The sequence below is a fragment of the Neodiprion pinetum genome, chromosome 1 (assembly GCF_021155775.2).
Source record: "Neodiprion pinetum isolate iyNeoPine1 chromosome 1, iyNeoPine1.2, whole genome shotgun sequence".
NCBI lineage: Eukaryota > Metazoa > Arthropoda > Insecta > Hymenoptera > Diprionidae > Neodiprion > Neodiprion pinetum.
In genome coordinates this window covers 8,429,948-8,442,130 of record NC_060232.1, presented here as the reverse complement: position 1 = coordinate 8,442,130, position 12,183 = coordinate 8,429,948, and the positions used below count along the sequence as shown (strand labels likewise).

Sequence of the window (12,183 nt, the reverse complement as noted above, 5' to 3'; positions counted from 1 at the left end):
TTCTTATTCGAAACTAACTTGATATTAACCAATGTATTGTACAAAGGCCGAACGGTATAAGCTGGAAGGGTGCAGATCAAAGTCTGGCCCAAGATCATTTGCGTATCTTTCAGAGGTTGATACAAGGAACAAAACGTACTATTGTTACGGTGAGGCAAACAATTCTTCCATTGAGAAATCGACTAAAGGACAGAGACCGAGGGCTGCTGGTTCCCTTTGACTGGCGAAGGGTGCCGGCTGTTTCTTTATCATTTTCGCGCGTAATGCCGTAAGGGTGAAAAGAGTAGAGAGGCGAGAGATGTATAAGACAAACGGGCCTCAAAATGAGGCATAAATGCCTCACTTAAAAGTTAAGCCACTCTCGTGTTTTCCACCGACGGCCACTTTTTTCCCCTCTAACTTTCACTCTCCCTTTTTACTTTATTCTTCTACCCAACGGGAGGGGCAAATTTTCTGAGCAAATAATCAATTACAAAACTATGCGAGTCACTTATGTTCACACTATATACGTAATTGCGTGCACGGATTGAATTCCGTATCGGCTTTACTTGAAATTTTTCATCGACTATGCGGAAAGTTTTTTCACCAATTACTTATCACTCGAAGATTATTTTCAGTTTTCACTTTTTGCTCACTCACCTCTCCTACAACCGATTGATTTCGAGTGGTTAATCGAGTCGCACTTATCTATGAATCGAACATTTCTAGCCTCGATGCCAGCAGGTGTTTACCAATGCACGGAATTCCGAAGATCTGTGGCAAATCTTCCGTATAATATTCTATTTGCCCGTTGAGTTATATCATGGAAACGATGATGGAACCGCGTCAAGTCCAGTGGACCATTAAACTAATCAAATAGCTTGAACAAATGTTTGCGAAACGTTCCGACGTCTTCACTCTACGGCTTTTCCTATAATGTACGAACGGATATCGGTATGCGATTGACTCTATCTGCAGCCAAGAAACCATCGAAACATTAAGAATTCTTACCGTGTGTGTACGAAGATCCGCTGAATTTCTATCGCTTACTTCTCGGATGAATTAATTGCTCTTTAGCTAAAAAACTGGGGAAAAGAAATTAATTTTGTGTAACCAATCATTGCATTTCTCTCTGTTTTTTTTTTTCAAGTATGCAACTTTACGAATACTGAAAAAAAAAAAAAAAACGGAAGCTCAGCTTGATCGACTGACCTCTTTTATAGTCCATTCAGGTATAATTAGTGCGTAATTTAAAAAACTGACGCGAGATTTGCAGTAGATTCTAATGTTCACGACTGGATGAAATAAATGTGTATTATATATATCCGCAGATGTTATGCATGATGGATCGGAATTTTTGTCCGACAAGGAATTCTTACCTCTTTATTTAGTGATTTATTTGCAGAAACGAACGGAGTATCCAAGTACCAAAGAAAATACGTTTAACGTCGAAATCGATTCGAAACGAACGAGATACAACGAATTTATCGAGATACGGAGTTTCAGATAGTGAAGGTAAATTTAAGCTGGCTTCTAAATAGGCTCGGTTGCTAAGGCTCCCTGAGAGAGAAGACTCTCCAGTTTCCTTCAATAGAACGAATCAATTCACCGAACCTACCAGTCCGTCTGGGGAACCCAATACGATTATTCACTCACTATGAGTCCTTCGTGGCTCGAGTTGCGTAGCCGTAATACGAATCAATCAATAGAACAATAGGTCCAACGAATAAGCTGCAGTGAATATTCACTCCGAAAATTTCACTCGCAACAACTGTTTGTGTTTCAGCGTGACATTTTAGCTTGGCTCATATTGTTCGATTCCTATTTCCATTGATATAGTCTTCTAATCACTGGTTCACGCTTCCATTTTGCGATAATATAAATTTGTAGAAGCCGCAAGAATTTCGTGATCCCTTTTTTTTTTTTTTTTTGTAGTGAATAGACCGATTAATTGCGGCTCACTCACCAGAATTACATTCAATTTCTCTTAAAATCTTATTGATTTCGGGCAATGAGTTTATTAACCGGACAAGATTTCTATACAATGATTTTCGAGGATCCAGCGTAGTGATGTAAAAAAATGAAGACAAAATGTGCAGGAGAAGATGGCGGAATTTTTATCCAGGTGAAATTACTGGGGTAAGTTGAGAAAGGAATCGAGTAGAAAATGAAACAAGCTGAGTAGTTACACGCTATGCAAAAATTAACAATTTTGCAAGGCTCTTCTGCATTCCGAAGGCCAAGTATCGAGACAATGTGATGCAACAATGATAGAAACTGGGGAAGAAAGGTCGAAGAAAGCAGTACAGTAACAATAAATGCCAAGCGAGCAATACCGTCCCCTGTTTAAAATTGCGATAGCTAGAGAGAGGGTGTAGGAAAGAAAAGGATCGAAAGAGGGACGGGCGAAGCGGATTTAAGCAGCATTGTTCTACGAGGAGGGCGGAGATCTGACGTATTATGAACCCATGAATGAAACATAGGCCTTCGCAACGCTGGATTTTACGAACGCCGATAAGTCAAAGGCCTAATGCCTCCGATATTACCTACATAAATCTGTCCACTCCTGATACCGGCTGACGCCGGCCGGCGAATCGGTGGGCTGACCTCACGCTCTTCGCTCGATGAACATGTCAAAACCGCGTGTCGACAAGTCCCGGATCAAGGCGTCATCCGAAATCCACGTTTCGATTTAAATTTTTCCCGGAGAAAATAGCTGAGATCGAATAGGGAGAGATGTCTTCGGGGTAAAAGGGAGTGGAAATTTTTAGAAATTTGATATTTTTAAATTCGCAAACGTTACCGAGATTTTCCCCTTCGTAGAAGGAATAATATTCCACCTCCTGTTGCCGCGAAATGAAATTCCTTTCCTTCGAGATTTTCCGTGCACTTGAGCATGCGGAACTGAAGACAAATGCGACATACCTCAGATCAAACGAAAATTTTTTAGGCACGATCGTAAATGATTTAGAGATTCGTAAATTATGAAATTTCACAACTCCCGTCATCTCTGGAAAAGTTTTGTATCTTTTGTGCTGTAACAGTTGTAACGAATCGGTGAGAATGTCCGATCGATCGGAGATGTAGCAAAGATTACCGAAGGAGAAGAAAAAGTGAATTCAAATCTGGTTGGTCGTTTTTTCGAGTCTGAATCCACGTGAAATCGGAGAAACCTGCAGAGTCCCCGGCGGAATGAAATTAAGGAAGCTCAATACGGAATTAGACGAGAGTTGGAGGATTTATCAGGGATTAACTCCTGCAGGCTGGTGCAGTTTGACCGGGTTTCAAGGAATGTGTGCGTAAAGAGACTCTGCAGCCGGTAAACCGCGAGGTGGTTCATCCCTTAGCATCACCTGCGCCACCACCAAGTTTCGAGACGAGAAAATAGTGGAAAAAAAACGAACGTACGCAAGCAAACTTCTATCCGGGTTAACTGTACGAAGATCCCGGAGTTTGTTTCCTCGGCGCGAATCGTGCAGCTCTCTCTATATGGACTTTCTCACTGTCGTCAAACTCTGAGCGACGGAGGTATCAAGAACGAGTGTAAAGAGGAGTTGAAATACTTTGCATTAGAACACAATGGGGCCTCGGTCTCGGCTGTCGCCACGTTCGCACAAAGGTTAATCGTTCAAAGTTACCAACTTCATACCGTCAGGGGTTTTAATTGTTGAGGACAATTATTACCTCCGTGAAACTTTGCTCTCGGTTTTCTTCCACTAGTGATTAAATCTTCTAAAACACTTTGCCGACTCGACTGACGTGTCATGATTGTCTTTTGCTATATATATATATTGATCCTCGAAGGAACGCCCGCGTCTTAAAGGATGTGGAAGAATTTCAACAATTTTCCATCGCCGAGCGGGTTCAACGATCGATTTTGATCCAGCTTTTAGCAGTTATTCATTGAACGTTTTCGATATCGTTTCGATATACGTAGTATGTGAAAATTTTTTAACTACCCTCGGAAAAGTTTTTCTGCGTAGTGAGCAAAATTTGCTCCTAGCAACGAAATTTCAGAGTTAATATCCATCAGACCAAACATCATTTTCTCACAAACAAAAAGTTTCCTTGATTTTATAGCGCACAGAAAAGAAAATGTTTTCATATTGTTTAAAAAAAGCTCTGGCACCATAATCTTACAGATTCTGTTGCAATTGCAAAATCGGATTTGCGCAGTAAAATCATTCACTAATGATTGAAAAATGATCGATTAATTGTCGTGACTAAAAAAATTATCGCCTGATCGTAGTTTATATTTTTACAAAAATCAAGGGCCACATCAAACAACGACAAAGAAATATGCCATTGTGACTTGACGGACTGATTCAACGGTATCAGACCACGCATGATTCGGTTCTACTGATGTTACTAGACACATGCCTGTAGCATCTCCTAATAATTGCTGATCTTACTTCTCTTGCGAGAAAGGATTTTTAACGCGTTACAGACACTATTTTACTATTTCAACAAAAAATTTTGTAGAGTCACGGTATAACATATTATTTAATAGCGATAATTAAGCTGTAGCCTTCATGATTTCCTGAATTTTACTTATCTTTATTCACCGAATAGATTTAGCGGGCTGCATTAAACGATTTAGTTGAATGTACCGGAGCGTATTCAATATTTTGATAATATCACGAAAAATGTATTATTGCATTAAATCGACTAAATTCCAAGTGAGATTTCGTGTTTTGAAATGTATTTCATTGAAATTAATTTGTTCGCGATTTTGAAACAATTGTTTCATTAGTTTGACTATTTACAACATCGCATTATGTTTCCACGAGTGAATTTCGTGTAAAATGCGTCTACAAATTGATTCTTTTAAATGGGCAAAAAATTTTCTCCTTCAATGTTACTGCGATAAGATTCGATTCCCTGAAAATGCCATCTACTTACATTGTGTTTGAATATCGCAAGAGCCCGAAGGATATATCCGACACAGTTAACACGCAAGGGTGGATGCGTAGTCGTACGGAAAATGCAGCAAAGGAGAGAGCCCTCAGCTTTTTGAGGAAGGAAAATTGTTACGTTAATCCCGTATGTATATGTGTCTGCGTGGCTCGATGTTGAAATTTTCGTTTTGTATACAAATTAGATGATTTCCCAACGGCGCTCGCCTTCTCTATGTACGAAATAAGACCAACCTAGCTGCGATGTAGCAGCCTGCAGGAGTGAGGATCACCTCGGCGAACAATCGGCTGAGGTACAAAAATGCAAAGACCAAAAAGTCGACGGAACGAAATCCCGAATGCCAAACTACCGACAATTGAAAACGTAGAGAGATTATAAATACGAGAAGTTGTCAGGGGGAAAAATAAAAATTAAGAACGCAAAAATGTATAAATAAATCGATACCGACATTTTTTTCAGAATGGCCAAGATTACGAAGGGCAAAATATTGAATTGCGAAAATACCGAAAAGTCAAAAAATCGACTTTACAAATGTTAGAGTCGTGCCTTTGTCGGAAATCTATGAATCCGAATTCACCAATAACGACTGACCAAAGACTCGAAAGGTCGAAATCTCGAAACCCGCTGAAGGCAAAATGGCCAAAATGCCGGAAGGTTGGATGACGTCATAAGCCCATATATTCTCTGCAACGACACGCGTATCCGATGGCCGGTGTCTGGTGCCATTTAGCACAAGCCCACGTAACCATGACAACCGTATTGCGGCCATTTGGCTTTCTGGCCCTTCTGCATTTTGCAAATCGTGATGTTGCTCCCTCTGAACCTTGATTGTCAACAACTATTTCTTTCAGTTTTACGGCTGTTGGAAGTATTAGCCGCTCTCGATTTTTAATTTCGGAACGTTCATTTTTCCGTATCTCCACATTTTATGCTTTGGTCATCCGGAATGCCGACTGTCCTGAAAATACTTTTTCGGATAAGCAGGCGTTCGGTTAAATGAACATTCCGGAAAACAGTTACTCAACTGGGTGATGTAGCAAAATTCCCAGCTTCGGTACGCTGGTCATTCGTTGTTTTAGAATTTTTATCTCGAAAATTTCGGGTTTTCGACCAATCGACTTTTTGGTCTTTCAGGATTTTGACCCCGACCCAACGATTCGCGTCGTCCAGTGACTTTGCGCCCTTTTGATACATACACGGTACGGAAAACGAAACGCGATCCAGAAAGTAGTAATTTTCAACAATGTTGAGCAGAATTTCACCGTAGAATAGCGCTTGCGCGGCTTTCGTTCTCCGATCCAATTTATTTATACTTTCATCTTGACCCTCTGTTCACTAAATTTTGTTATGCCGTTTGAAAGCAAAAGATTCAACTGCAAATACCGCGACGAATTTTTTGCAGCTTGAAACGAGTTTATTGTACGTACATGAGATTTGCATTTTTCCAAGCTTCGTTGTGACTGCTTCCAGGAAATTTTACAAAACTCATTATTACCGACAGGTTCGAGTTTCCCTCGGGCAAGTTGTTGTATGGTCAAACCCACCGCGAAGTCGATGAATGATGTTTACAAAAAATGCAAACTCTCTTTTTTTCACCTGTACACATTCACGGCTACCGGAAAAACCAGTTTCAAAAATATAAATGAACTCGAAATTGAACATTTACATAATTATACTAGTTCGATAGGCAATTTTAGGCAATTCATCTGTAATATCTCGTCATATATAATATAATATATACGTGTATATAATACATTTTTAATGCAGAATAACCTGATTTTCCAGTTAGTTTTTCGTAAGGACTGCATTTGAGACGTGACAGTGCTAAGAAATATGTGACATGATAGAAATTAGTCAACGAATCGACGAATTTGCACACTCTGAGTATTGCGGAGTTTCGATGGATTCAAATGTACAAATTGTATCGCATGAATTTGAAACGTTTTTTTTGTTTTTCGTTGCGACAACAGATTCGTTTATTCTCGGCCCATTTTTTTCATCAACCTATAAATACCTTATCCCCTCTATAAACAATATTTTATCAATGGAGTCAGCTGTTGTACTAAACCGGCGTACAATTTTATGGGCTAACCTGCCTTTAATCTTTGTAATTTAGTGAGCCATTCAGACGAGAGAAATTTTCGGAACAGTACTACGTCAGGTTAGTTTTGGTAACCGTGCAGAGCCCGCCGAATTTTACGTGCCATATGTACGTTATCTTCGTTTTTTGCCCCGTTTTCTTTTTTTTTTCGTTTCGAAAACAATAAACTCATTTTGAGGGCGCAGGACGCTAACGTGTTTGGAGAATTTATTCGTATTTCCTCTCCACATCTCTCGTTTTACTCCTCTAACTTTCTCTCTCTCTCTCTCTCTCTCTCTCACTCTCTCTCTCTCTCTCTCTCTCTCTCTCACTCTCTCTCTCTCTTCGAGACTGAAGGATTCTATGAAAACAGCGGTTTCCGTGTAACCATGTGCAGATGTGCCGCCTCCGAACGAGGTGCTAAGAGTAATCCATCTGCCGTTAACGTGGAATGTGAACAGTGGCTCAAGTTATAATGGGTCGACCCTAGCCACAACCGCACTCTGACACCGACGCTAATCGCTTTCATTAGTTTCTGCAGATGGTTTTCCCAGCCATGGAAAAGCGGGCCGATGTACCCGAACATCCTTTTCACACTTAAAACTTTCCAAAAAACTGTACAGCTGAGTGGGCCCAACCGAAAAGCCCGGCTTTCAGTCGGACGCTAGTCAAAGATTCCGGTCAGAAGCCGCCCAAAATCGGCGTGCTTGTTTCGCCAGAACGAGAACAACAACGTATAATTATTATTTATGAAAATATAACCAATCTATTCTGCAATGATTATCAAATCTAAATCACAAATTTACACTTCCGGTGACGTAATCCAGCTTTGTACAGACAGTGAAAAAACCAAATTCATTCTTTATTAGGCAATGCAGAAAAATTAGGTTAACAAGTCGACGCTTATAATTTCTCTCCTGGTAGACGAATCTGAAGCAAGATTAGATCAGATTATTCAAAACTTTTGGTTATTTACACTAAAGTAGGGAAAAAGTATGTGTAGGATATTTTTTTCTTATTGTTAGTCGTTATAGTTATTTCGAGTGATTACTCGATAAGGACCTTTTCAATTACTATCTAATTTCATATGTTTTATTTTTTCTTTTTGCGATAAAAAAAACCGAACTTGATCTCGTTCTTCGAGAAGTAGATCCGAGACTATCTGGATCTTGTCACTTGCGAATTCACGGGTAATGCATAATTTCTATCGTAATTGGGCTGCGACGTGTGAAGCTATTTGTTCTGGTTCGGAAAGAACACCTTTATTTCAAACTGATAGAGACAAAGATCTCTCACGCATCGTGAAGTAGCGCAAGTTATCAGTGCAGGTGAACATAGTAATAAATAATTCGTGCTGACTGATCATAATTTTTATCGGTTTAGCCTGAAAGATTTTTTCAGATTTTTAAAACCGGTATATAAATATCGTTAAATATTTTGCCGTAAATTTATCCCTTACAGTCACGCAATTCGATTACCTGACGATGCAAAGAGATTCAGGATTTGTCACGAAATATAAAAAAAATTTCAAAGAAAAAAAGGGTGTCACTATAGTGGCTTCTGTAACTGAAAGGGTTAACCTAAAGAGAAAGATCTGACTGCAAACGTGTTAAATGATTTAATTCTGCAATTTTCAAACTCATCACTGTCTCTGTCTTTAACGTCTGTTTACGATAATACAATTTCAATTCCACCAATTTGACATCGAATTACGAATCTATATTTCGATCACTAGACGATGTCTTATCACGGCGTCGTAAAAGAATGAAGCTGATCATCAAAGCCCTTTTTAATCAAATGGATAATTTATGCTGGATATAACGAGATATTCGAACGGAACGAGCACTATTAACCAAGGATTTTTTTTCTCTCGCTCTGTCTCTTCAGCTGTTCAACGAATATGTTTCACAATGCAATGAATAATTCATTCATAATGAAATGAGTGTAATTTATTCCGATATCTCTGTCTGCAGAGTGTTTATTTGAACGCGTTAATTTGATTTGAAATTATATTAATATTTATATATATATATATATATAATTATTGTATAAATGAAGTTCGAAATTCAACTCCGTGAATCCAGATGAAATAACGGTTTTCAACGATGGCGCACTTTCAGCATGAATAGAGCTGAAAGGATTTTGTACACAGTGGAAAACCAGATTTGATCCCATATTAATAATTACTTTAACGACGCGTGCATGACTAAGTTACACAATTCAATAATAATCAGATATCGCTTACAAACATAAAACTCAGTGAATCAGTATAGATTCTCGTGTATCAAGTGATTGAAATAACAATCACTCGTATTTTCTGTATTATTAAAAATCACGTAGAGAGTCACGAAAAATCACCATTGTGCGTATTTTTCTTTAGTCCAAAATCCATTTTTGGCTTTTGGATTCACATTTTTTTAGCACATCTTCCCAAGTTATAATCTCTCGAAAAAAATGCCGCACCATGATTTTTCTTTACTTTACTTTCCTAATGCCTTACGAATCAACTAAACGTACCGCAAACACTTGATGATGAATATATTTGAATTAAGCATAAAAAAATCTACGTAAGACAAACCTGGACTCATTATTGCCTGTCAAAAATCAACATTGTAAGACGTGAGACGGTTTCGTTGAATGCAAACAATAAGAGTACGTGAAACAATTGCTGCAATAACAGATTTCGTAACAACTTATCTACTTCCGATTGATTTCTTCTCTCGCGTATTCGACAGGGCATTGCCCAGTTGAGTCTGGGGAAGCTGTAACCCCGGGTTTGAAATGACAAGTCCCTCGGAGGCAATCGATGAGCGTCTGCAGAGGTCAGAGAGAGAATTTCCCGGCTAGTGGTGCCGGATTAGAGGGTGGGAAATGGGCATGAATCATCGAGTCAACCGCGAAATCATACCGCGGGTAGCGAGATCGTAAAGAGGGTTTCCCATTGTCATTCGCGGTCGAAGTCGCGGCCCCGTTAAACGAACATATCGTCCTTTGGTTGTGAAAAAATGCAGGGGAAAAAGAGAGCGGGAAAGAGGGTGGAAAAAGTCCGGGAATAAAGTATGGAATGAAAAAACAATTGGAAAGAGCGATTTTCCATTCGCAGTGTTATACGTGTTCACGTGTCTGTGTGTGTGTGTGTGTGTGTGTATTTGTGTGTACGATTGCGTTTGCGTATGAAGGCGTGAAAAACAACGCTTGGAGGAAAAGTAATATAATCAAGACAGTCGGGCGTCAACTGAAAGCGTCAGATAACAAAGAACTTCTCGCTCGTATTTTCCCTGTCAACGATGGATAAGGATCAAAACTTCCACCTCGCGTACGTTGAGGATGAAAATTTTAAAATGAAGAGTAAAATAAAACGCATCAACTACTCGCACGTTTAAGTCGGCGATAATTCAACTCGGAGTGCAGGAATTAAAAGAAAACTGAGTATTTAAACGAACTGTACAGGCTTTATAGCGCTACGCTGTCCGTATAATGCTGCACATAGGATTATGACGAGGCATTTATCTGTTTGCATTACCTGCATCGCGATGAGCTTTTTCTTTACCTTCTTTTTTTAAACAAGTGACGAGAGTCGTGGGATTAAAGTGGCCGTGCTTTTTATAACAGACGAGTCTAATGCATAAAGCATGGATTTTATATTGTCTCGAATGCTCGGGTGCTGCTCATTTTTCTGAATACGTGTCACGGAACATTGCGACGGTTGACCGGATGCGGAACTTGTCATAAGATCGCAATTCGTTTTCATCTCCTACGTTGAGACTTGAAAGGAAATGACATCACCACGTGTCCTTTATTTTCACGCGAAACATGACTGTCATCATCATCGCGTTCAGTGATCACGGAAATTCACGTGTCATTTGGTTTTTCCTCCTTTGCAATTCCACCTGTATCAAATCCATCTTGAAACTGATTATGAATCGAAAATTATCGAGGATGCACGATCCTGGACGGAAAATTGATTGTCCGATTTACCGATAGCAGTTTTCACTAATGTCACACCCTCTTATTTGGAGTACCTACCGATGGATTGTAATTTCCTACGAGATTCGACTCTGAAGTTGAAACCTTCCGACGACCAACCACGTGGACATTTTACCGGAGAATAAGGATGGCCCGTTATAGCTCGAGTGGCCGAGAGTTTTCCTGAATAAAAAAATTCCACCTCCCAAGTATGATATTTCATTAAAAAAAATCACGGGCTAAGCAGTTGCGTAGAAGAATTTTTGCTCCCCTTTTTGTTGGCCCGTAAAAAATGTTGAAATAATTCAAACTTGAAGTGCCAAACGGGTCCTCGATGTGGAATTGACTCTCCAAGGGCGGATCATCTTCTCAGCAGTAAAGTTTTGCCCGCATTAGATGGGCATTTATACACTCTGCAATGGGCTCTGCACTTTTCAAACACTTAAGCTTCGCTTAATAGTTAATCCTTAGCAAAAAATACATCTCGACTTGTAAGTCGCGTTTATGGTATAACGTTATACTGCCGCAGGTAGTATAAAAGTACTTGAAACTTTGCCCTGGCTGAAAGTCTGCAGCCTCGAGAAGTTGTTATACGTTGGAGCGGATAGATAACCCCGACATTTACTCGTCGAACGTCGTATATGACTCGATGTAAACGGCACGTCGCTATTTACTCAAGTCGCTTAGCCACGGAGAACGCGGACTTCCACATGCCATTCCAAGTCGACAGTGGACTGACTGCTATTCCCTGCTATTCCAAGCTTGTCGCGGAACGCCGGATGCTCGGCGACACGGACGTGAGATCCTTAATCTTTTTCCACGATTCCGAATTTCCCTACAATTCTCAAATTAGAAGACCCGAAAAATTTGTTTACACGCCATGCAAATTTCGCGAGTTTGGTCCGCCTTTCTTCGGCCATTTTTTGGTCGCCAATTTTATTTCACAAGCTTCGACTTCGTTCGAAGGGGCCAATTTTAGATAGCGTCAAGTTGGAATTTGGTGCCGATAAAGTGTCTATACTGATTATCCTCGGAATCTTTCAGCGGCGTCATTTCAGATGACTTGATTTATTGCCAAGTGCGGAAAACCGTGAACGAACAACGTTCGCACAGCGAATTAGAAAATTAACCGACTTGATCAATCCCAATTTACCGAGATCGTAACTAAGCTCCATAAAATTATTCGCTCTGTCTGTTGGCGGTATTCTGAAAGCACTAGACGAATTTGTTCATCAATTTCA

General features: G+C 39.8%; 1 protein-coding gene across 1 annotated transcript in view; it reads left to right on the top strand.

The window, feature by feature from the left end:
* The window catches only part of Sol1, a 359,519-nt gene that overhangs the window by 184,798 nt on the left and 162,538 nt on the right, over positions 1-12,183 (top strand). The gene's annotated exons all lie outside the window — the stretch shown is intronic.